The 24,092-nt window shown below is 40.1% G+C and overlaps 1 protein-coding gene across 26 annotated transcripts in view; it reads left to right on the forward strand.

Annotated features, from left to right (window-relative positions):
• The window catches only part of LOC130920019 (receptor-type tyrosine-protein phosphatase delta-like), a 401,349-nt gene that overhangs the window by 108,456 nt on the left and 268,801 nt on the right, over positions 1–24,092 (forward strand). For all 26 annotated transcript variants that reach the window (XM_057842767.1, XM_057842771.1, XM_057842776.1 and 23 more), the window contains exon 4: positions 14,764–14,839. The gene's annotated coding sequence lies outside the window, so the exon portion shown is untranslated. The remainder of the gene's footprint in view (positions 1–14,763; positions 14,840–24,092) is intronic.

A 24,092-nucleotide genomic window follows, 5' to 3' on the forward strand; every position in this document is an offset into this window, starting at 1 on the left:
AATGAAGTAGCTAGTGAAATTTGATTGAAACTATATTAACGTAATACTTTTTAATACAGTAATTTAACCAATGAAAGTATTAAAAGGCCAAACTCTGACACTTTCCTCTCCATAAGATCGCACTTAATTTTCACCTTCTCTTTTGCATTCTTCGTCTGTCTTCCTCATTGCCATTCCATTACATTTGTTCATTATTCTTCTCTGGATTGTAGACAGTTTCTTTAATGTCTGTCGCGAGCTCACGCTTTGGCTTCTTTGGCCTCAAGCGCAGTAATTTCGGTTATCTCTTGAAAAGTAGGACACCACTGAGTAATTTGTTGTCATAACAAATGATGATTCACAATTGTCACCATATATCTATGACTCCGGGGCCACATCAAGCATGTCTGCTGTCATTTTAAAAAGAACTCAATAATATGCGATTATTACACAAATACATGATGTAGTTTCACACAAAGGAAATTTGTGCCCCCGATTTAAGTATCGTCATTATTTTCCGTTACTTTTAGTATCTTGTGCATTATACCACTTAGTTTACCAGTACTAAATGTGGAGTTAGTTGTCGAAAGTTAATGTGAATTGGTTGACAATCGTTGTGGTTAATGGTCATAGCAATCTGTTTCCTCCCGAAAGGAAATATTTTCGCACAGGTGTGCATTTAGACAATCAACCATTCATTCATGCATGTTTTGTGAAAATGTGAGAAAGGTCGGATCACAACGAAATTAGGTAGGTAAAATGATTCCTCATTTTTCGCGGTTAATGGGGACCAGAACCTGCCACGATAAGTGAAAACCGCAAAGTCCCCCCCCCCCCGCTGCAATTAAAAAACAAATTTTTAGTTTAAAAAAAAAAAAATTGTGTGTGTGTGTTCAATGTATTTATTCAGATTTAGCAACGGAAAGATATACAGTGTATCATAAAAGTGAGTACACCCCTCGCATTTCTGCAGATATTTAAATATATCTTTCCATTCCACACTGACAAAATTACACTTTGACACAATGAAAAGTAGTCTGTGTGCAGCTTATATAATAGAGTTAATTTATTTTCCCCTAAAAATTACTCAAAATATAGCCATTAATATCTAAACCCCTGACAACAAAAGTGAGTACACCCCTTAGAAAGTACGTACATCCGTAAATGTCCAAATTGAGTATTGCTTGTCATTTTCCCTCCAAAATGTCATGTGACTCGTTACAGGAGTGCTGTCAGCATTGCTGCAGAGATTTAAGAGGTGGGGTGTCAGCCTGTTAGTGATCAAACCATATGCCACAATCTACATCAAAATCGTGTGCATGGCTGTCAGCCCAGGAGGAAGCCTATTCTAAAGGTGGTACACATGAAAGCCCGCTAGTCTCATCAGACCATAGGACATGGTTCCAGTAATCCATGTGCTTTGTTAACATGTCTACAGCACACTGTTTGCTATATTATATTAACCCTTAGATGCACAAGTTACTGGACCCTACACTTTTCCATAAGTGGGTCAAAAGTGACCCATATTAGAACCAATGTGTTTTTATGCCATTTTGGTGAAGAATAATCACTTGTACATTAATTAGTATGATATTTAGGGCCATAGAAGAATGATTTCATGCTTGAAATATCTTAAGGATTCAATTAACATTTTTTTGGAAAAAAAACAAAAAAACAAAACAAAACAAACAAAAAAAACAGCAGCAATAGACTTCCTCCTTTCTTGTATTTTATCATCAATGATGAAGAACTCCCAGGCATCTTTTTGGTGAGACAGCGGTGCTAAGTCCTTATGGAGGCATTGACCAATTTCTGAGGATATTGTGGCTCTGTGTTCTGCCCTGGGTGGGAGGTAATTCTCTCTAGTAAGAGCCCTACCAACTCATTCTGTTGGCCATGATTTGGAAACTTTCTTCTTCAGAGGACACATAGGTGGAATCAGATTTAGTCAGATTAATCCTGTTCAGTTGGATTTCCAGGTGGACAACTGCCACTGCCACCTGGACAATAGTCTGGGTCCTCATAATCAGAAATTTTGGACACTTAAGTCCAACCCCTGTCACTGCCTCTCCATCGTCCAACATCTCTAGGACCATTTTAGCTGTAAATCTAGCACAAATCCGATTTTTTTGTGGTTTTCCAACTCGACTGAATGGGAAAGTCGCATAAAAGTGGACCATTTTCAAATTCGATTCAGCTCACTTTCTTATGTGGTTAAAATCCCATCTGGGCCACATTTTTCCAGAATGTGGCTACGGTCCAAACTGTCAAGTGTCCCAAATTGGAATTCATGCAGCAATTAACATCAGCAAAGAGCAAGAGAGACAGGGTGCTACGGTAGCGGTGCAGCTGTGCATTAGCATTAGCGCCTAGCTTGAACGCGGCTTTTGGGGAAGGAGCGGGCTTGACAACAGTCATTAAAAAAAAAATGGGTTGAAAATAAGCCTGACAATGCTCGGTTTTCTCTCATGCGGGCCAGTTTGCTCAGCGCATCTCGGACTGCGAATTAGAGCCCATGTGTGATACTTGAACAGGCGCAATGGACAAAGGCAGTCTGAACAGGTACGCCAAAAAAACAGATATGACAAAAAAATCGGAATTGTGCATTAGGACCTGTGGTATGGAGCTAGCTAGTTATGAAGTAGGTTAATTTGTTGATAAATAATAATAGAGTCATGAAAGGCACACACAAAAAAGACTATATGGATATAATAGTTATTATTATTATTATTATATAATTTTCCCTAGATTCTACAAGTAAATTTGGGGTGTGCATTATAAACAGGTGCGCCTTATATTCGGAAATTACGGTAATTGCTGTCAATCATTGTAAACTTCAATAAGCAACTCCAGTGCACTTAGTGCCTGACTAACAAAGAGCAGGGAGAGAGAGAGAGTGAGAGAGAGAGAGAGAGAGAGAGAGAGAGAGAGAGAGAGAGAGAGAGAGAGAGAGAGAGAGAGAGAGCAATGGAGAGAGACGACGTGATCGGCTCAGGACAGTTTTTTTTTTTTTTTTTTAAATTGAAAAAAAAATCAATGATGGACTGAGGGCGCGAAGTTTGAAGCGTGAAGTAGAGAGGGATCACTGTATATTATAGGGATGTACAGTATACACATCAATCCTCTAATGCCTGACTCAGACGCCACGATTTGGAAAATTTTTGTCTGGCATGGCTGACATTTTGTGCGTGTGTGGCGGGGGTAACAACACCTCGTGTAGTGTGACATATATGCAGACTGCCGATTTGGTGTCACGGATGTCTCACGACCACGTCACAGGAAGTGTCGGAATTTGTGTTTGTCATGCCGCATAGTGTGACATGTTCTTGTACTTTTCAAGAATATTGACCAATAGTGTAACTTCATGTCTGGCTCGTGCTTTCTCTTGCGCTCTCTCTCTCTCTCTCTCTCTGGCTCACTTGTTTTTCACTGGTGTTCTGAAATTACTACCTGTCGAGACGTGTCAATGCCTAGTGCGCTTGCGCACGCATGCGCACATCAGTTAAAGGGATCCTCGATCTTAAAGACAAGTAATTCTTAAAAGATAAGTGTTAGTACAGGGTGACCCAAAAAAAAACGGGCCCCAACTCTAATTAGGCCCCGTTTCTTAGTGTTTTGTCCGAATGAAATGAAACTTTGGTCATAACTAGTTTATTATATTCAAAACATCACATCAAAACACTAGGGTCTTTGGCCTTTTTTCCTCCGTTCTACAGCATATGTTCAGATGGCCTCCATTTAGCTCCATGCATTTCTTGAGGCGCTACTTCATTGGGTCTGGAGGACCCCCAGAAGACATTTGTCTTGGAGTTCGCCTTTCCATCAAGATGGAAGTGGGCTTCATCTAATGAAGTAGCCACCAAGCCCCTGCACTCTCCTAAGTGCACGGTGTGGGCTGCAATCTCGGCCAGAGGCATCATTGGACCAATCTTCATCGAAGAATCTGGCGCAGCAGTGACAGTCACCAAGGAACGGTCCTCAAAACCTTCAAGAATCAGCTCCAGACCATCTACCCGTCGCTCATGAGCAAGTTCTGGTTCCAGCAAGACGGAGCAAGTTCTCACACCTCAAACATGTCCTGAGATTGGCTGAAAGAGAACTTCGGAGGCTGAGTGATCAGTCTCAAGACTGATTTTGAGTGGGCACCCCATAGCCCGGACCTAAGCCCCCCAGATTTTTTTCTTTGTGGCTATCTTAAGGACAGAGTCTACGCAGGGAAACCCAGAACCATCACGGAACTCAAGAAAGCCATCAGGGAGGAGATGAGAGCCATGACCAATTCAGTCTGTAAGAACGTCATGGACAACTTCGTGCTGCGCCTCAAGAAATGCATGGAGCTAAATGGAGGCCATCTAGAACATATGCTGTAGAACGGAGAAAAAAAGGCCAAAGACCCTAGTGTTTTGATGTGATGTTTTGAATATAATAAACTAGTTATGACCAAAGTTTCATTTCATTCGGACAAAACACTAAGAAATGGGGCCTAATTAGAGTTGGGGCCCGTTTTTTTTGGGTCACCCTGTATGAGTTATAATAATTTGATATTAAAACCCCTCTTAATGTTTTCGTTTGAATAAAATTTGTAAAATGATTTTAACTGATAGGTTGCCATTCTTTTTGACGTCGCCATGCAGTCACGTCACATGGCCCGCTGCCGAACTTTTAGCTTGTCACTCTTTAGCTACTCCAACATGTCGTCGGTTCTGCCCTTCCAATTTGAACCAGAGCAGAAAAGTAAAGAGCAGGACAGCACTGTCGGTCGTTCACAAGATTAGAAAGCAAAGGCAAAATGCAGAGCAGGAAATACCTGATAAGACAAGAATTGGGCAAAACTGGTGATGTACTTGCGGCAAGTGCGTCTCAATGGCAACAGAGCGAGAGAGTGTATGCTGTTGAGAACTCCGGTTTATGTTACCAGATCTTCAAGGTAAGCTATTGCGTTTTCAAACTTATCCCAGTATAATTATGTAGATTTTTAGCATCCAGAGCTGTCATGTGCTTTACATACAGTACAGGCCAAAGGTTTGAACACACCTTGTCATTCGTGCATTTTTATTTTCATGGCTATTAACATTATAAACTCTCACTGAAGGTAATAAAACTATGAATGCACACGTGTGACAGTCAGGATCGGAGTCGTGTCGTGGCTCACTGTCCTCATTAAATTCGTCATCGACGGGAACAAATCCTGGGATCAAGTGTCCTCCATGTCTTGTACATCTAACTCACGTTTAGCTACGTAAGGATGGTCCATATTAAGTGCTTGGCGCACATCAGCTGGCCACTGTACCACTGCATTGGACGTGTCTGGATCAGTTTGAGTGGCAAAATCACTCATATTAGGTGAATACTGAACAGACACACTTACTGCCTGGTGAGCTGACAGTAAGGTTCCTCTGTGACTAGCGGTACGACCGAATGTTTGCCTACCGCTGTAGCAACAGGAGTAGCTTGCCTGCTTAAGAGAGCGGCCAGCAGTTTTTTTGTTTTTAGGTCTTTATTGCGCGCATTTTACTCACTATCCGAGCACGTTGAGGCTTTTTGTGAGGGGAAAATAGTTGGAACAGCATTTGATTTTAGTCTCCGCTTATATCCAGCCGCTCCGGTGAGCTCTTTCATAAATTGTCGTCGACTAAAAGCCTCGAACGCGGTAGGAGAAAAATGGCGAGAACAAAGCCTTGGGTCTTTGGGAAGTTTTATCACTCTACAGCAGGGGTCCCCATCTGCCAGGCTGCGGACCGGTACCGGTCCGTGGCGCATTTGCTACCGGGCCGCACAGAAATAATAATTTAATAACGACCGCATTCTGGCCGAATTAACCCTGTGCCCCTGCTTAACACACTAATATCTCTGTCTACTCTAGATATAATACTACGGGATAGATTACAAAGTTGTCATAGAAGTCCATTGATTGGACTGCTAGGAGTACATCTTGTTTGTATATATAATATATCTATGTGCGCTTATCCTTGATAATAGCGTATTACTAGGCCGCGGGCGCAGCACATTTGTTCCCGGAAATAATTAGCCCCCACACGAGCGAAGATAACTGGAAAACAGACGTCTTTGGAGATATTTTTACGGCGAAAAGGATATTTTTACGGCGAAAAGGGCATCTGACCAGCCTACAACCTTGAAGACCCACGAACTGCGAAGGAGTGGATTTGTGACCCGTTTGTGAATAAGCAGAGAGATCGCAAATGACGGCGACCTTATTAAACGTACATTTGAGACAACAACTCTACCGAGGTTCTGGATTAAAGTCATTCTGGAATATCCTGACATCGCGACAAGAGCATTGAAAACCTTGCTACAATTTCCAACATCGTATCTTTGTGAAGCGGGCTTCTTAATTAATGTTTAACGACAAGGCGAAGTCGTTAATGGTGAGCGCTTTGTGCAGCTGTTGTGTGCAGCTTACATGGCAGGATGAATCTGAGGAGAACTTTTCTACAAGTCCTTCCATGATCAAACGTAAGTTAATATTCCTTTCTTTCAAGAAAGTTTGTTGTGTTTACTTTGGAATCGCTGCATTTGCACATTTTGCGGCTATGTTTAACGTTACACGCATGTGCAGAACCGCATCGGTGCAATTTTTGATGGGTTGCAAAATTTGCCAGAACACCGGTCCATGAAAAAAAAAGACCCAAATAACACCAGTCGGGGGGCAAAAAAGGTTGGGGACCCCTGCTCTATAGGCATTTTCCCAAACCTTTCTCCTCTTCTTGTCAATAGGAAATCTGTGGAGACTCACATCACTCCCCTTGTTTCCATTTGACTGGAAATTGCATCCAAAAGCAGCACATCGTGGCATTTTACTTAGCGAGTTTAGGCAACAATACACAATTACGTCATCACTCCGAGCCCGCAAAACATGGCGCCAACTATCAGTCAAAATATGTTATAAATATTATAAAATATTGCCATTGATTTAACATTTTATGTGTTTCTAACAACATATTTTAGTACAAGAGAACAATTGTGGTCTATTAGAGCCTACTTGTCTATAAGATCAAGAGTCTTACTTGACATTTTCATTGCTTCAAAATACTTTTTACTGTTTTCTGTCATAGCTAAAGCAGAGTGTTGACATGTTCACCAAATTAGTCACGTAATATGTATACACGTACACGTATGTATACAACCCTCGTTTGATTTTACTATGTGTGAATATTTTTATGATGGGATTTTTAGTACGTTCTTTTTGTATGCATCTAAACAAAACAAGTGTAATCTGACAATGCAATCATTAAGCATGACCAAAAACATAGTGGAGTCTGGGGAAAGCACAACATGTTGATGAAACGCAGTGTCAGCAGTAAAATTAACTTACAAGAATATTCATAATAATAAGTTCAAAATAAGCGTTTATTTTTGTTTTCCATGATTTTTGAGGGGAATTCTAAATCAGGCTGCTTAGGACGGCTATACTTTTCGCCAAGATCGTCATCCAATGAATATGCTACACCTGCCGGTATCCTGTCAAATTTTGTAACCCATCTGAAATTGCAACTTTGTGTTAAAATGGCCGTGAATACAGTGGGTACATAGTAAACACTACAAGCTTTCTTTAAATAAAGGAATATTTACTTTCGTTTGATCATTGACGGACATGTAGAAAAGTTCTCCTCAGACACATCCTGCCATGTTAGCTGGACACAACAACTGCACGCCGATCTCCCACTGTTTACGTCTCCGCTCTGTAGTTAAGCATTAATTTACACCCTATTGGTCTTGAACATGTATATTTACGATGTTACTTGTTTATTTAGCACCTGTGGATAACATTGAGAGTCCAACTGAATGTAAAAGGGCTTATTCACCACCACAACAGCGTTGGGAGAAAATATTATTCGGGTGCAAAATTTGGCAGAACACCTGTTGTGGCTCTGTTGTACAATTAGCATCTCTAGTGGGGTAAATTGAAACTCACCATTTTGGCGGTGCTCTCTGGCTTTTCATGGTCCACATTTTCAATCCTTGGTTCTTGGTCAGTAGTTGTTGTCGCTTTTGAAAGCTTAGGTTTGAAAAAATTACGTATATCCATCTTGCCTCTTCGTTCCTCTGGTGGTTCTGGCCAAGCAAAGCAAATGACTGTCTAAGGTGCTAGTTGTGTTAGTTTGTATTTGAGGGTTTCCTGAATAGGACAACTTACTGAAAGAGTTGAAGTTTTTTTACTGACAGATCTTTAGTTACAGAACAGAAGAGAGGCATCAACATTACCTATCCACTGGTGGGCTTTTTATCAGCTGTCTCGAGCTCGCTGCGTTTCTCTGACTTCCGTGTGCAGTGACGAGCAGACATTACTAATTGAACATGCAGATACGATTTGCCCATATCATTACAATAGCCACGTGATCTGTTCGGAAAAATGATTTTAACCCATTATAATTTTTGTTCATTTCATTCATTTTTGCTGTTTGTTATATTGCTTTACAACTTTTATAGACAATATTTTACCGGAAAATTCTGAATTTTAAAATTATTTATCGGATTTTAAGGGGGTCCAGGCCACCAGGGGGGGCCTGGACCCCCTTAAAATCCGCTTATGGGCATAGCATGTAATTGCAATGAGCTCTGGTTAATATTGGCCCATATGAGTTACAATTCACTGCTTTAAGACTTCAGTGACAATTTGTTGCTTCACAGCAAATCCCACTCTGGTGCCATTTATTTGCAGTTGCTGGCCAGTTTGTAAGGCGCACATGGCCCTACCTTTGACTGACAACTAATCACAGTCCATTTCAATGACACAACTTGACAACATCAATAAAGTATGGAGAAACTGAGAAAATGAGATGACTGAAGAGTGCATATTCTTCTATCATTTGTTATGCAAGAAAAGTAGTGATCAATTTGCGATTTGCCAAGTCACATTAAGCCTCAGCCAAGTTTACTGGACATTAGTTCACATTGGGTAGACAGTAGACCTACTAATATATAAGTTGATATATGGCAAAATATATGTTTTTGTTTGCTCAAACCATGTACAGTGTGCCATAAGGATATTTTCCGCTTGTGTAATAAAAGTAAGATTACAGAAACAAAATTATTGAAACACTCAAATATAGTAAGTCTATTCACCGCTGCAATTTTAGAGCTTTTGAATGATCAAAGGCGAGGTTATCAACATCGTAGGTAGCCCCCAAGGACCATTTGAATAGCCTGCCGTCGGTTTTAAAAATAACTCACCGATGATGGGGCTTTGTGGCATGTTGTAAAAGACATCCTTTAGAAATGCAAACATATTTATACAAATGTGTTGCAATTCGATATTTATATATTTCTTTGTTGATAATTCCTGTGAGAATTTATTAATGTGATCAGTGTCTACATCAGGGGTGTCCAAACTTTTTGCAAAGGGGGCCAGATTTGGTGTGGTAAAAATGTGGGGGGCCGACCTTGGCTGACGTTCTTTACGTAGAACAATATATTTAAGCAAATTTTAGCAAGCCATTCCTTGTGTCACATTTGCTTTATTATTATTTTTTTAATTATTTAAATGAATAATTTTAACAATCTCTCAACTAGCCTTTGTGGCGTTCTCCTTCGACTCTCGGGCTTTTGTGAATACTGCTGCTGTAAAATTAAACTAGCTTCAAGTTGCTTCAATTTCTCGCAACGTATCTTCCCTGTAATCTTGTCTTACATGTCAGTGTGTCCTGTTTGGTAATATCGCCTCAAAATCAACTCTTTAAAAACAGTGACTGTCTCTGCAAATGAGGCAGGCACAGTTGTTGCATATTTTAGAGAAGAAATAGTCCAATTTCCACCTATCCTTGAAGCGTCGGCCGTCGCAGTCAACTTTTTTGTTGTTGATTGTCGCTATTTTAGATAATTGGGAGTTAAGAGTCACACGGGGTAATGTTGCTTAGAGTGCTGCTGCCTTTTAGTGGGTAAATGAGGAGCAGCATTTAGTGTGTAAGCTACTTCATTTGCTGGTAGCAGTACTGCTGACCAATTTATTAAGTCTATGTGCGGGCCAGACCAGTGGCGCCACCAGGGGGTGGCCAGGGGTGGCCACGGCCACCCCTATAAATTGGTTGGCCACCCCACTGGCCACCCCGCTTGTCAGTATATCGTTAGATTGTTGTAGCATCAGTTATGCATTTCATCCCAAATGAATGCATTTATTTTGTTTTGTTAAATGTAGGGCTGCCAAATTTATCGGGTTAACGGGCGGAACTTAATTTTTTTAATCACGTGAAAATATTTATCGCAATTAACGCATTCGCGGTACGACTCACTCACGCATTGCCGCAAACAGCCTACAATGGCGCCGTTTTACTTATATACAGAGATAAGAGGCAGTGTCAAGTGAGTGGAGTAGATACAAGCATTCATTGGGGCCGTGCTTTTAATTGGCAAAAGCTTTGTCATCTCTCCCACAGCAACTATAAATATTGTGGGAAGACAAATGACAGGAGTTGATCTTTTTCTTAACACCCTGTAGTGTACCCAACGCAGAGAAGATATAGCATTTGCAGCCATCACACACAGTCATGGTTGCACCACTTCCCATCATTCATTTGGGCAGAACAGTTAAGTCGCTACAGTATCATTTACTGAAAGCTCAACAAATAGACTAGATAGCAATATTTAGTCACAATATAGAAAACAAACTCACATTTATCCTTTAATAATCACAAGTCTTTCTATCCATGGATCACTTTCACAGAAAGAATGTTAATAATGTTAATGCCATCTTGTGGATTTATTGTTATAATAAACAAATACAGTACTTATGTACAGTATGTTGAATGTATATATTCGTCTTATCTTTCCATTCCAACAATAATTTACAGAAAAATATGGCATATTTTAGAGATGGTTTGAATTGCGATTGATTGATTTTTAAACTGTGATTAACTCGATTAAAAATTTTAATCTTTTGACAGCCCTAGTTAAATGTACACCTTATGCTAATATATACATAACACAATAAAACAGAATTATTGTGGAACTCAAAATGTTGACTTGACAGTTATGGACTATGCACATTAAATCATTAGTAACATCAAATATTACACAATACACCAAAGTATATCAGTAGCCGGGTCCTTAAGTCTTTCTGATAGTTTTCCCCTGACCTTTTTACTGCAATAATATAATGAAAACTTGAAATTATGGCTTTTAGTTTTGGCCACCCCAAGATTTTAGGTGGCCCCATCTGGCCACCCCTATGAAAAATTTCTGGAGGCGCCACTGGGCCAGATGTTATTGATTTTATGACAGAGGCTGGGGGCCGGATGAAATTTGACCAAGGGCCGCATTTGGCCCCGGGCCGGACTTTGGACATGTCTGGTCTACATAAATGAATATCATCCATCCATACATTTTTCACCTTTACATCCTCATGAGGTTCAGATAGAAATTTGAGCTTTTCCCAGCTGACTGTTTCTAGATTACACTGCGAACTGGTTGACAGTCAATAAGAGGGCACTTATTAACAAACAACCACTCATACCATCAGACAATTTAAAGTCTTTATTGAACCTATCATGCATGTTTTAGGATAACTGTAAGGAAGTCCAAGTAATACAGTATTTTTCCTTACTCACTTTTACAACTATTGCAAATTTTAATGCAATATTCTTAACTAAATACTCAATTTCACACCTGTTATTTGGTAACTTTGAACAAAAAGTTGAGTTAAAGAACATTGTTTTTCTTCTGTAGATACTGAAGTAGCACACCACTGTGTGGATAGAAATATGTTAAACTAAGCACATTGGAAATAGGGTGGGGGGTTTGGGGAAGAAACGGTATTTAATAATGTTTTTTTCTCTTATTTCCTCAAGTCCAACTTGCCCACCTTTCCATAAAGTAAAAGCCCCTTACTGCTACGAGTAAAAAATAAAAATCCAAACTTACTTAGCCTTGCTTGAAAAGACAGCACATCTGCTGCCCTGCTTACCCACTTTACTTGATGTTGAGGCCAGCTGACAGAACACTAAGAAGAATATTTCACACATGCTGAGTGACTGAAGTTCTGTTGATTTGACCTGCTTGGGGTTACATATCAAAACTGTTTTTGTGGGACATCGCTTTGTAGAAATTGTTTGGTTCAGATTTAACTCTTGTTTTATTTTATTGCCCCCCCCCCCTCCTTTCTGAATTGATTGGGGGGTTTTCTGTTTGTTTTTTTTGTAAACAATTTCCTTTGGGATTCTGAGCAATCAAAGCTTCTTAAAGTAGTCATAAGAATTTATGATTTTGTATAAACAGGAACCTAAGCACAAATGCTTGTGTTAAAACCAAACCAGCCATCTGACGTCACTCTGGCAGTGACCAAGATACTGTTGTTGGTATAACAAATCAGTCTACAAAGGTTCAAACAGTCCAAAAGATTATTTCAAAGCTGTTATATCATGCCAATTCATGGCATATTATTGCTTTAAACAATTTTTCCTTATACCACAGGTACTTTCAGAAATTCAAAGGGGAGTCAAAGGTTCTTTTGACATGGATTGGGTGGGATGAGAAAGAGCTTAAATGACTTTATATTATTTCTTTAAACTGTTTTAGGCTTTTCATCCTGTGAGAAAATGGAAACTACAAAATCAAAATGTATTGCACAGGTTATATAAATGCCTGTTATGACACAAGCTTACCAAAGGATCTTCTCATCCTTTTAACAGTTGGTATATTATTAAATTAAATTGCATGTCTGTCAGTTGTCAAAAGGCAACTGGTACTGTCAATTTTAGTGAGGCAATGATAAGGAGATGACCCTTTATTACAGTCAATGTATGTACAGTACACCATTGCATCACCTTAGTAAAATAAGTTGTTATGCTTAATTCATATTTTAGTTAGAGTAGGACGGTAGAATGTTTCGCACGGTTAGGACATTTTGGCAGAACTAAAACCATATTATTTTTAAATATGATATATCATGTTCTGAATCTTAAAAATATACAGCTACAAACTTTTTATTTAAATAAAAATAAAATCAAGAAATGACGCCTTTCTAAATTAGAGGCTTTTTTTGTGGGGGTTACCCTGTATACAGTAAGTGCTTCCTGCTTCATCCCCAATACATGCATGTCTGTTTAATTTAAGAATCTGCCCGATACTGGAAGCACCACTCATCCACATCAGCAAAGTGGATAACCATTGAACATTGATGGATATTCTATTCAAGAGTCAATTAAAAAGGTAAAATTTCTGATTCAATGTTGTAATCACAGTTTATCTTTTCCTAGTTCCCGTTTGTTATGATGTCCCAAAAAGCTTAGAATAGCTTCTTTGGAGTATCCTATTCGCCCATCTTAACATGTGAACTGCTAGCGTATGATCATGTATTGTATTTGATGATGTGCGAATAAACTGAAACTGAAACATACTCTCACATACACAAAGGCCTTAAAACAAGAGAAATACACTTGGGGAGGGTCATTTAGATATCCACTGAGCTTGAAGTATTATTTTTCTTTTTTTACACTTGAGACATGTTTTTCAATAAAAATGTCCCGTTCTTTAACAGTATACTGTTAAATATTTGACAAACAGAAATGAACATTGTGTAATCTACCTTCAGAAATTTGACATTATGATCTGGATTTTCTTTATTTATTATTTTTTCATGTGTTTACTGATCAAGAATGCTACGCACTGCTTTTTTGCATTCCAGTCATTCCTGATCTTCATTTAAGGCAGTGACTCGGGCTAATATATGCTGCCATCATCATGTGCCCTTATTTAGTAAGTCGGTCACAAGCAGAAATGCAGGAACGATGTAACAGCACAGACTAGTGGTAGATACATGTTATGACACTCTGCTCCAGTTTAAAATGAAATCTGTGCTAACAGAGGTTGATAAATTCATTGGATTTGCCATGTAATGGTTGCAACTGAAGCTAAAGAAACTTTAGTGGTAAGCACAAATACTTATTTTTAATAAGGTTATGGGTTCAGTCTTGTACCCAGCCTTCCTGTGTGGCAATTGTGTGTGCTTTCATCAGGCACTCTGACATTCTGCAACACTACAAAAACATACATATTGAATTTCCACCTTAAATTTGGTGGCGGCTCGCCAAGTTAAGTTAGTACATCCTTATTCCTAATGAGGACAAGTGGTACAAATTGCTAATGTAATTATATGTAGAAGTATTTAAGACCACTTCAATAAGTTCCTGAGTCTCTGATAGCTGGCACTTTGTGTGTATATAATGCAGATGATGCCATCAGGGTCATTTTAATTGCAAACCATGAGAGAGTTTAAAATTTGAACTGAACCAAATGCACACTTTGCTTACTACACGCTGCTTACATTGCACGCACTTCCATGTCAAGATATACACTTGTGTCCTAATGCAACCCCTTTGGTCTGTCAGAATGTGTTTGTCATATAGAGGTGCAGCATGTTGTTTCCACACTGACTTTTTTAAAAAAAAAACCCAACAGACACACGCACGCACAACCACTGCTCATTTGGGTAGCTATATGAGGCCTTTTAAAAGCCTTAAAAGCCCCCCACTATGGGAGCTGAAACAAGGCTGCCCGTTTGACCCATGTGCTTTTAAAACTCAGCTGTAGTTAAACCCGGGATGCGTGCCGTTTACAATCTGAACACTGTGGAATAACACACCAAATGCAAGCACCCCCCCCCCCACACACACACACAACACGCACACCCACGCACACACCAGTATGAGCACCAGCAGGAACTTAGCCAAAAGCCCAAGTTGATTTTAAGACTTGAATTTTAAAAGGCGGAGGCTCTGTTTCCTAATCTCCTCATCCTTTTCCCACCCCTTCCACTCTCCCTCTGTGTTACAGGAGAATTCTGGGGAGATTTCTGACTCTTTCAATCCTCAAAGATGAAGCAGCACTTGGGACCTGTTCACTGAGGCGGGTAAGAGATCACTGCTTCAATGACCTCCAAATGAAAACGTTTTCACATGCATCTTTGAAGGATTTATTCCAGGCTGGATTGTTATAGGTTTCTAGAAGTTTTTTTTTTTTTTTTTGTAAATCTAAATGAAAAGGAAGGGTTTGGTTGATGGGAAAGTAAAGTCCACACATATATTCATCATCCCAATCAGTTGTTAACCCCTTCAGACCTAAGCATGCTGCTGAAGGTAATGACACGTTTGCGTCTCTAAACCAGTGCTTCTCAATTATTTTCTGTTATGCCCCCTCGGAGGAAGTAAATGCCCCCCCCCAAACCTTCTGCCGCTACTATAAATAGTATTCTATCAGTAGATAAATTTACCTTTATTAACAGTTTTTTATCTATTTGCCTAAATAAATAATAATTGAATAAAAAATACTCAAGGCACATTTTTTGACTATTTGATACTGAAAAATAAAATGTAATAAAATCAATATTTTTTTTTTTTTTTTTTTAATGATTAGCAACATTAAATCAGAGCACAATATGCCAAACTAATAAAACAAAAACGAGTGTCATTGGAAAGAGGGACAGTTTTTATTTATGCAGCACTTGTATCGCCCAGCATGACCGAGACCATGTCTAATACTGCAGGCAGTATGAGCTCCTCTGCTATGGTATGTTTTTTTTTTTTTTTTTGCACTGAACAACTTGGTATGCCATCTTGCATGATGCTAACAGTGCTCGCTAGTTTATAGATGTAGCACTTTCAAAGCTGACAATTGTTGGCAATATTCAGCACGGGGTGGGTTTTCACCGAAAAAAAACTCAAGCAGCTTATCAATGCGATTGATGTCTAATGTCTTAAAGTCTTGTCTCTCTCTGTAATGAAAGTGAAGCCAAACGCTACGTACGCTTTGTCGTATTTCCTCGTGCTCTCGTTTTGTGCAAAAATACTGCTCACACTCTGAAAATGAGAGCGCCACCGCCACCCACTGAGTGGATGTGCAATTACACATTATTATTGTACAGCAAAAAAAATGTATGTTTCACGAGGCCTCGTGCGCCCCCCATAGCATTGCTTTGTGGGGGGCGCGCCCCACTATTTTAGAAGTACTTTTCTAAACCAATAAATACACTGAATTTAGTTGCTGGGAGATGATTGGATGAAACTTTACCCATTGAAATCAAATCATGAGGTTTGGCATGCCCTCTTTGCTATTTTTGGCTCTTTGGAAATGGCTGATCAAACGCAAGTTCAAAAAGGATAACGTAACGTGCTAATTTCTCATTGAAAAACACATTAACATTAAAAATAAACAATGAAAGCATCAACTATCCCCGACCAAAAATAAGCTTTTTGTTCTGGTGTTTGAGTAGAGTAAAAATCCGTGCAGTTTTTTTTTTTATTTTTTTTTTATTTTTTTTTTTTATTTTTTTGCCGAGCAGAAAAAATGCACATCAGAAGGGGTTAATGTGAGAGACCTCAGCCCTTTTTAGTGTGTGTTGCACTAGAACAGTGCACCCCACATTTTTGTTTATGATACCTGACCTGTAGCATGGCAAAAAGCGGCATGCGGAGCTCATTGAAGGTTTACTTTTAAGAAAAAAAGGAGAGGGGTGGCTGGATAGTCTGCAGTTTTGCTTATGTGATCGTGATCAGTTTCAGCACTCTAAATTTGGTTTTGGTCAAAAATGCCTTCGGACGCAAACCCAAAACACAATTTTAGTCATGTTTCAGCTGAAAATATTCTTCCACCAGATTTTCGGTGTGTTGACTAATTTCTACATCGTAGATTGTTTCACCCTTTAAAGAGTTTGTGACTGTTTTTGGTCATTCAAAGTTAATAAATAGATAAAACCACTAACCCCATCTAGAGGGTCATGTAGGAGACCCAAAATGTGATGTCAGCTTATGTGGACACGAGGTCGCAATTATATTTTTGTCTATTATTATTAATATTTTTACTAATTTTTAATGAATAAATAAAATGACAAAAAAACAGCATAACAAAAAACATAAATTGAAAGGGAAAAAAAACTGAAATACACTCTAGTTATTGCCTCCAATCCGCTGTTTTTTTTTTTCCCTGTGGTACTTAGCTCATTGGCTGTCATTGACCCCGATAGACGTCGAATTCATTTAAACTAGGCTTTGAATACATAGGGTTCAGTACCACTGAAGGCACTAGTCATCCAATTCATTTTTACTAGGAGGGCTCACCGTCAAAATGGTTTGGACGTCCAGCGCAATCAATGGCAACCAATGAGTTAAATGAGTGCCCTATAAGGGGTTATTCAAAGTTACATAGAATATAGAGATTTACTATGGTCTGCAAATTGTACATGTGTAAATGTGAACGCTGCCTTATTATGTTGGTAAAATTGCACTCATTTTTGCTCTGAAAATTTAGGTTCCTCATACGATTTAAAACATTATCATATCAAAATCTTTTAATATAATTGTAGATATTTGCCCTCCAAAAAATAGGAACCATTATGAATTGTCATTTAGAGTTTATTTTGTCCCCAATTTGCAACCCTAATTCCAATGGAATTGGAAAGTTGCATTAAATATAAATAAATACAATGATTTGTGAATCATGTTCAACTTACATTGAATTGTACACACTACTAAAGACATGATATTTGATATTCAAACTGCTAGACCTTATGATTTTTTTTTTTAAAAAAATCATTTACTTGGCTGCAATACACTCCAAAAGAGCTGGGACAGGATCAGGTTCACCACTGTCAATAAATGTTTGAGGACTGAGGACACTAATTTTTAATGGAATGCTTGCCCATTCTTGCTTGATGTACAGCTTCAGCTGTTCAACAGCTGTTTGACAGTCCGGGGTCTCCAGTCTCGTATTTTATGCTTCATAAAGCGCCACACATTTTCAATAGGATAAGGGTTTGGACTGCAGTCAGGCCAGTTTAGTACCAGCACTCTTTTACTATGAAACTTCTCTGTTGTAAAAGGTGCATAATGTGGCTTGGCATTGTCTTGCTGAAATAAGCAGGGGCATCCATAAACAAGATGTTGCCTGGATGGCAGCATGTGGTTCTCCAAAACCTGTATGTAACCTGTAGCATTAACTGAGCCTTCACAAATGTGTAAGTTACCCATGCCATTGGCACGAACAGCCCAATACCATCACAGTTGCTGGCCTTCATTTCACAACTTGGATTGTTTTTGTCTGCTTTAGTCTGGATGATATTACCTCCAAGTTTTCTATAAATAATAGGGCTGTCAAATGTATCGTGTTAACAGGCAGTAATTTTTTAAAAAATTAATCACGTTAAAATATTTGACACATTTAACTAGGGCTGTCCCAAACGACTAATTTCCTCCCGATTAGTCAGCCGACTATTTTTACGGTTAGTCGACTAATCCTAATAATTTTTTTTTTAACTACTTTAATAATGAAATTTTTGTTGAAGCTTATTAATTCACAAAAAACATTTTGGGACACCTAAATTCTTTATTAAGGTATAAATAAATAACAAATATCAATAATAAATCACAAACAATGAGGTCAAATGCTGCTGGCATTAACTAATGCAAAAAAAAAAAAAAAAAAAAAAATGTAAACGGAAACACTGTGACTTCACCTTTTCAACAGGAGTCAAAACAATTCTTACTCTTTTTGTGGTATGTCATTGTCTATATTTTTCTAAATGTTAAAATGAATTGCAATGTCCCGGACAACCATTTTCCGAATACTTTGTGTGAGTTCAGATGCTTTTTCTGGTGTGCATTCCGCATTTTGGGGGAAAGGGAAAAACTGATCAACTTTTGTTTGGTCAACCTGAAAATAGATAAAGTAGAGGGCACATTGAAATATTACCACAATTATTTTGAATGAAAGGCACACATACTCACAGTAACCAAAATTAAATATATAGGATTAATTTTATAGTATACTACTGTATCTATATACACAATAATACTTTATCATATAAAGTAACTAACATTAGTGCAGTCGTGGATTACAGTGAGCAGGCCAGTGCTGTTTCCATATATATTTTTTTATTATAATATGTATATACAGGATATATGTATAATTATATATGTAATATATGTATGTATGTATGTATATATATATATATATATATATATATATATATATATATATTAGGGCTGTCAAAATTATCGCGTTAACGCGCAGTAATTAAGTTTTTAAATTAATCACGTTAAAATATTTGACGCAATTAACGCACGTGTCCCGCACTGTCCCATGTCAGACAGTATTCTGCCTTTTGGTAAGTTTTACAGCAAGGTTTTTTGTGCTGTCTAACAGCGAACTCTTGTGGTCGCTTTGCGACATGGTTTATTGCTTTCTTGGCAGTTCAATATGGCTGCATGACGTCTCAGGCTGACGCCTACGTTGTAATGTTGTGCTTATATGATCCTTGGACAAGATTTGTCCGTAAGTATGGTTGTTGTAAAGAATGTACATATTATGTTAGTAAGCGAAATGTTATATTTTTTGTATGAGATGCTTTTTCTTTATGTTTAGTGAACCTGTATAGCGTGCTAAGCTAACGTTGTTGCTAATGCAATGCTTGTGTACTTTTTTTTTGTAGTTTAACTACGGTCTAAAGAGGACAATGGTTTGAGGCCATTTTATTAATAAATCAGATGAAAAAGGAGGAAGTCTGATTATTAAGGCGTCGTTCACTAGCTGTCTAGCTTTGGAAAAAGTAGACGCTTCGGAGTGAGGACAGCATAGACAGATTTAAATGACAGTAGAGTGAAATGCCCACTACAGTCCTTATGTACTGTATGTTGAATGTATATATCCATCTTGTGTCTTATCTTTCCATTCCAACAATTTATTTTACAGAATATACATATAATTTACAGAAAAATATGGCATATTTTATAGATGGTTTGAATTGCGATTAATTGCGATTAATTACGATTAATTAATTTTTAAGCTGTAATTCACTCGATTAAACATTTTAATCGTTTGACAGCCCTAATATATATATATATATATATATATATATATATATATATATATATATATATATAAATATATATATATATATTAATTTGTTTATTAAATAAAAATGCACGTTGATACGATGCACATAATACCAACTTCCCTTCAAAAAATCGTGAGAAAGTTGTATGGACGTACAATCCGCTAGCATGCTGTTTCTTGTTGTGCCACCGTGGTATGCGAGCTCAGCTTAGCAAAGAGTACACACAGTGACACCCTCCCTATTTTCCTTGAAATAATTCCAGGCTCTGGCTATTCTGGTCCGCTTTTTTGGCTTTATGCCGCTTTCACATGTTACCAATTCTGCCCTTTTTGGAAATTGACGGTGCTTCAACTCCTCGCCGTAGTCAGGAGTGAACCGGCGATTCACTTGGCTCGTTAACGTCGGTTCGTCCGATTTCCTCCTCAGGAAAGTGGCTGCGTGCATAAAAACACCAAGAGGCGTTGGCTGGCTCCTTATGGATACTTTTATTGACCAAAACAAAAACTTGGGGGATGCAGCCACTGAACTCGCGGTACCCGCACAGTTTCCCAACTCACCGATCTCACTCCCTCTGTCTCGCTTGCCCACTTTCTTCCTCTTTTCTCAATCTGACATTGCCGGTCACATTGAAATAACAACGGCCCCCTTGGGGGTGCCAGTAACAACCGCTTGCATCGCCAGCGCCCGCCATTCTAAACTTTATCCGCATGTAATATTTTTTTTTAACCCCTCATTACCCGTCGACAGTATGTTTTGCCCCTCGACGCATTTACGTCATCGATGACGTCGACAACGTCGACTAGTCGGGACAGCTCTACATTTAACGCATGCACGGAATGACCCGTTCATGCATTGTCATGTTTACAATGACGCCGTTTTAGCACATTGAGAGCAAAAAGGCAGAGAAATGCGAGTGGACACAGGCGTTCATTGGACCGCGCCTTTTATTGGCCTAAGCTTTGGCAGCCACAACTACCAGTCTTGGTTGACCAACTTCCCATCATGCATTTGGGGGGAGCAGGAGACGATCTTTTTCTTAACACATTTAATTGAACACAACGCAGAACGTATTGTATACCATTTGTGGGCCACTACTGACAGTCATGGTCAGTCGCGACAGCATCATTTAGTGAAAGCACAACAAAAATAATATTCCTATCTCTCAAAAAAAAAAATAATGTTCACAAAAAGAAAAACGCTCAATGCAAAGAGAACTGGCATTCCCAATCAAAATACCTATGCAAAATACACATAAAACTCAGACTTTGCCTTGGCTAGATCTCTAATTAATATTATATTATATATATATATTATAAAGACGTAGTTTGAAGGTTCAAGATAATGTGTGGGGAAAAAAAGAGGAGCAGGAATGCCATGTCGTGATTGTCCGCCTCCATTGTTTATGATGCCGTCGTGCCGCACTAAAAATGGCAACGGCATGAAGTCACTTCCTTAGTATCCGAATGTTGTACCGAGACAGCAGTCCATATTAGGCGGCGGTTAATATTACCCACCTACCTTAACCGTCTAACAAATAATTAGGATAATAGGCACAGTAGTGTAGCTGACATGCCGTATAGTCCAACTAATTGCATGTTCTATTTCATTCCTTCTGACCGCCAGAGGGCGGTGCTTAGCACCTGGATATCTACGTGTGCGCAGCACAAAGGTCGAGAATAAAATACCAACAAAGTCACGCCATTGGACGTGACCTGGGTGACGTCAGAGGTCGATAAGAGCCCCGCTCACCCAGCACTAGTTCCTTTTCTACATTCTCGCATCGGCGAAGGTCGTATTACCGCGCTCGCCGGAAGCCTCGAAACCGGCTTGGTTGGAGCTACGTGGATTACGTCCTCCAGAGGCTGCGAGCTGCGGCTGGACTATCGATTTCTTCACGTTCTGGATTTTCTTCAGTTGCATATTTTCTGTGAGTGTTTTCCGCTCCGGACTCTATTGATTGTATTGTTGTGAGTATATTTCGCTCTGATACGCTAATGTAGCACCGCGGCTATTTCCACCAATCATGCGGGCCCGCACTGGCTAATGTGTCACCGCGGCGGTTTCTTCCGAACCGGGTTATTGATTAGGCTGTGAGTGTTTCCCGCTCCGCGCCATTTTTGTTTGGTGTGCAGTGAGTGTTTCCTCGCTCTTTGCATTTATACAACGGGAGTGTTTTTGCTCACTCTTTGCATTTCTACAACGAGAGTGTGTGAGTGTATTTTCGCTCCGCGCCTCCTCCAGCTGTAACCGAGTGGCTTGTTTGCTTCGAGCCTCAATACTGTGGACTGGTCCTCGAGTGTTATTCGCTCGGGGAGCCTCGTACTTTGCTGACTCACTCCGGAGTTCGTGAGTAGGGCTCGCACTGTGTGTAGGCATGTCGGGACCGCTCGTGAACGCGTGTGCTCGCTGTTTAGCCCACCTGAGCCCAGAAGACGGACACACTTTATGCCCGTCGTGTTTAGGTGTTGGGCATTTAAGAAAGGCGCTCACCGAGGAAGCGTGTCTTAATTGTGTCTGCATCCCGTTGTCGGAAAGGTCCGCTAGACTGGCTTTGGTGGAAAATGAAATTTCTCACGGCGCGTTGGCGTCGAGCCCAAAAAAGACGACCAAGCGCCATAAGAAGCAGCATGTTGGGGCCACCTCATCAAAGAAGGCTTGTGATACCGACCACATGCTATCTGCTAAGGTTGACACTTTGGCCTCTGAGTTCGCTCAGATTAAATCATTACTCCTGAATTTACAGCCAGGGGGGGATATGTGTGCAAACACAGGTGTCATTGATAGCGTGCCTGAGCAGGAGCACTGCAGTGTAGTTGGCCACCTGGAAGAGGACGTTGTGTCCATAGCAGCGAGTGACTCGCTGTTTAGGACCGGAGATGTTACCTATGGTGGTGACCTTGACATCGGGCCTTCTCCATGCCCCTCGGTAGCGGACTCTGACACTTCCGAGTCCCTACCCCCAGACTCTAGTCCTGGTTTGTCTTTCATAAAGCAAACTGTCCAATTAGCCCTTTCACAACTGGGTATTGAGACATTACCAGCTGAGAATTCGGTTTCTAATGCCTTCTTTAAGACCGCTCAAAAACCACAATTCTGTGTGCCAGCATCACAACCCTATATCAATGAGCTTCAGCTTTGCTGGACGGATCCTAAGTCGTCCACCCACTTGTCCCAAGACTGTAGGGCACTCAGCTCTATGCATGATGCTGCTCAATATGGGTTAAACAAGATGCCGTCGGTGGACAGCATTGTCGCGAGCCTGATAGTGGACCCAGCAGATGCTGCCCGCGCAGAGGCACGATGCCCGCGCCCACAGTGCCGGGTGACTGATGATCTCCTTACCAAGGCCTATGATGTTGCGGCTCGGATTGGCCGCTTGGGTAATACGTTTTCCCACCTTGCCCTGGCCCTTTCACAGTCATTGAGGGTTGCAGGTGTCAATGAAAGTTTACAGAACCTGAGCGATGCTTCCCTCCAGACATTTGCATATATGTCCAGAGAACTTGGCAGACTCATGTCGACACTTACTGTGACCAGACGCCAAGTATGGTTGGCACAGTCTCCTCTGACTGAGTCGTGTAGGGGTGCGCTTCGCACTCTACCTGTTGTTCCGGGTCAAGTGTTTGGCCCAGCAGCCCAACAAACCCTTGAGAGAGCTGTGGAAGCCAACAGGTCCCGGCAACAGTTTGTTGACCTGCAACGAGCTTCCAGGCCCCCCCACAGACGTGCTCCTACCTATCACTCTGCTACCAGGGCTCCACCTGCGCCGAGAACTGCACGTCCAGTTTCTGCGGATGGACATTCCTCTCTACGGCCTGTTTTTCGGGAGCCGACAGGAAGACCTCCAAGAGCCGACCGATTTCACAGACTTCAACACACTCGCCCCTCCAAGCACTCTACCGCTAGTAGGGGCAGGAACGGTAGAGTTTGACTACCATTGCCAGGGCCTCAGCCATTTTACCGAACTCCATCTCAGACGCTGGGTCGCCCTTGTTCCAGACCCATGGGTCATTTCAACTCTGTTCAGAGGTTACACTATTCAGTTCAAGCGTCGTCCCCCAAAGTTCAATGGGGTGAAGACAACAGTTGTGTCAGATCCAGGGAAACGTATGGCCCTCAGAAAAGAGATCGTAGAACTCTTACAGAAGGATGCTATAGAGTTGGTTCCCAGTTCAAACCTGTTGAAAGGGTTTTATTCAATTTATTTTCTTGTTCCGAAGAAGGACGGCGGATTTCGCCCTATCCTCGACCTGAGATCACTAAATTGTTACCTCAA

This window comes from Corythoichthys intestinalis, chromosome 8 (genome assembly GCF_030265065.1).
Source record: "Corythoichthys intestinalis isolate RoL2023-P3 chromosome 8, ASM3026506v1, whole genome shotgun sequence".
Taxonomy (NCBI): Eukaryota; Metazoa; Chordata; class Actinopteri; order Syngnathiformes; family Syngnathidae; genus Corythoichthys; species Corythoichthys intestinalis.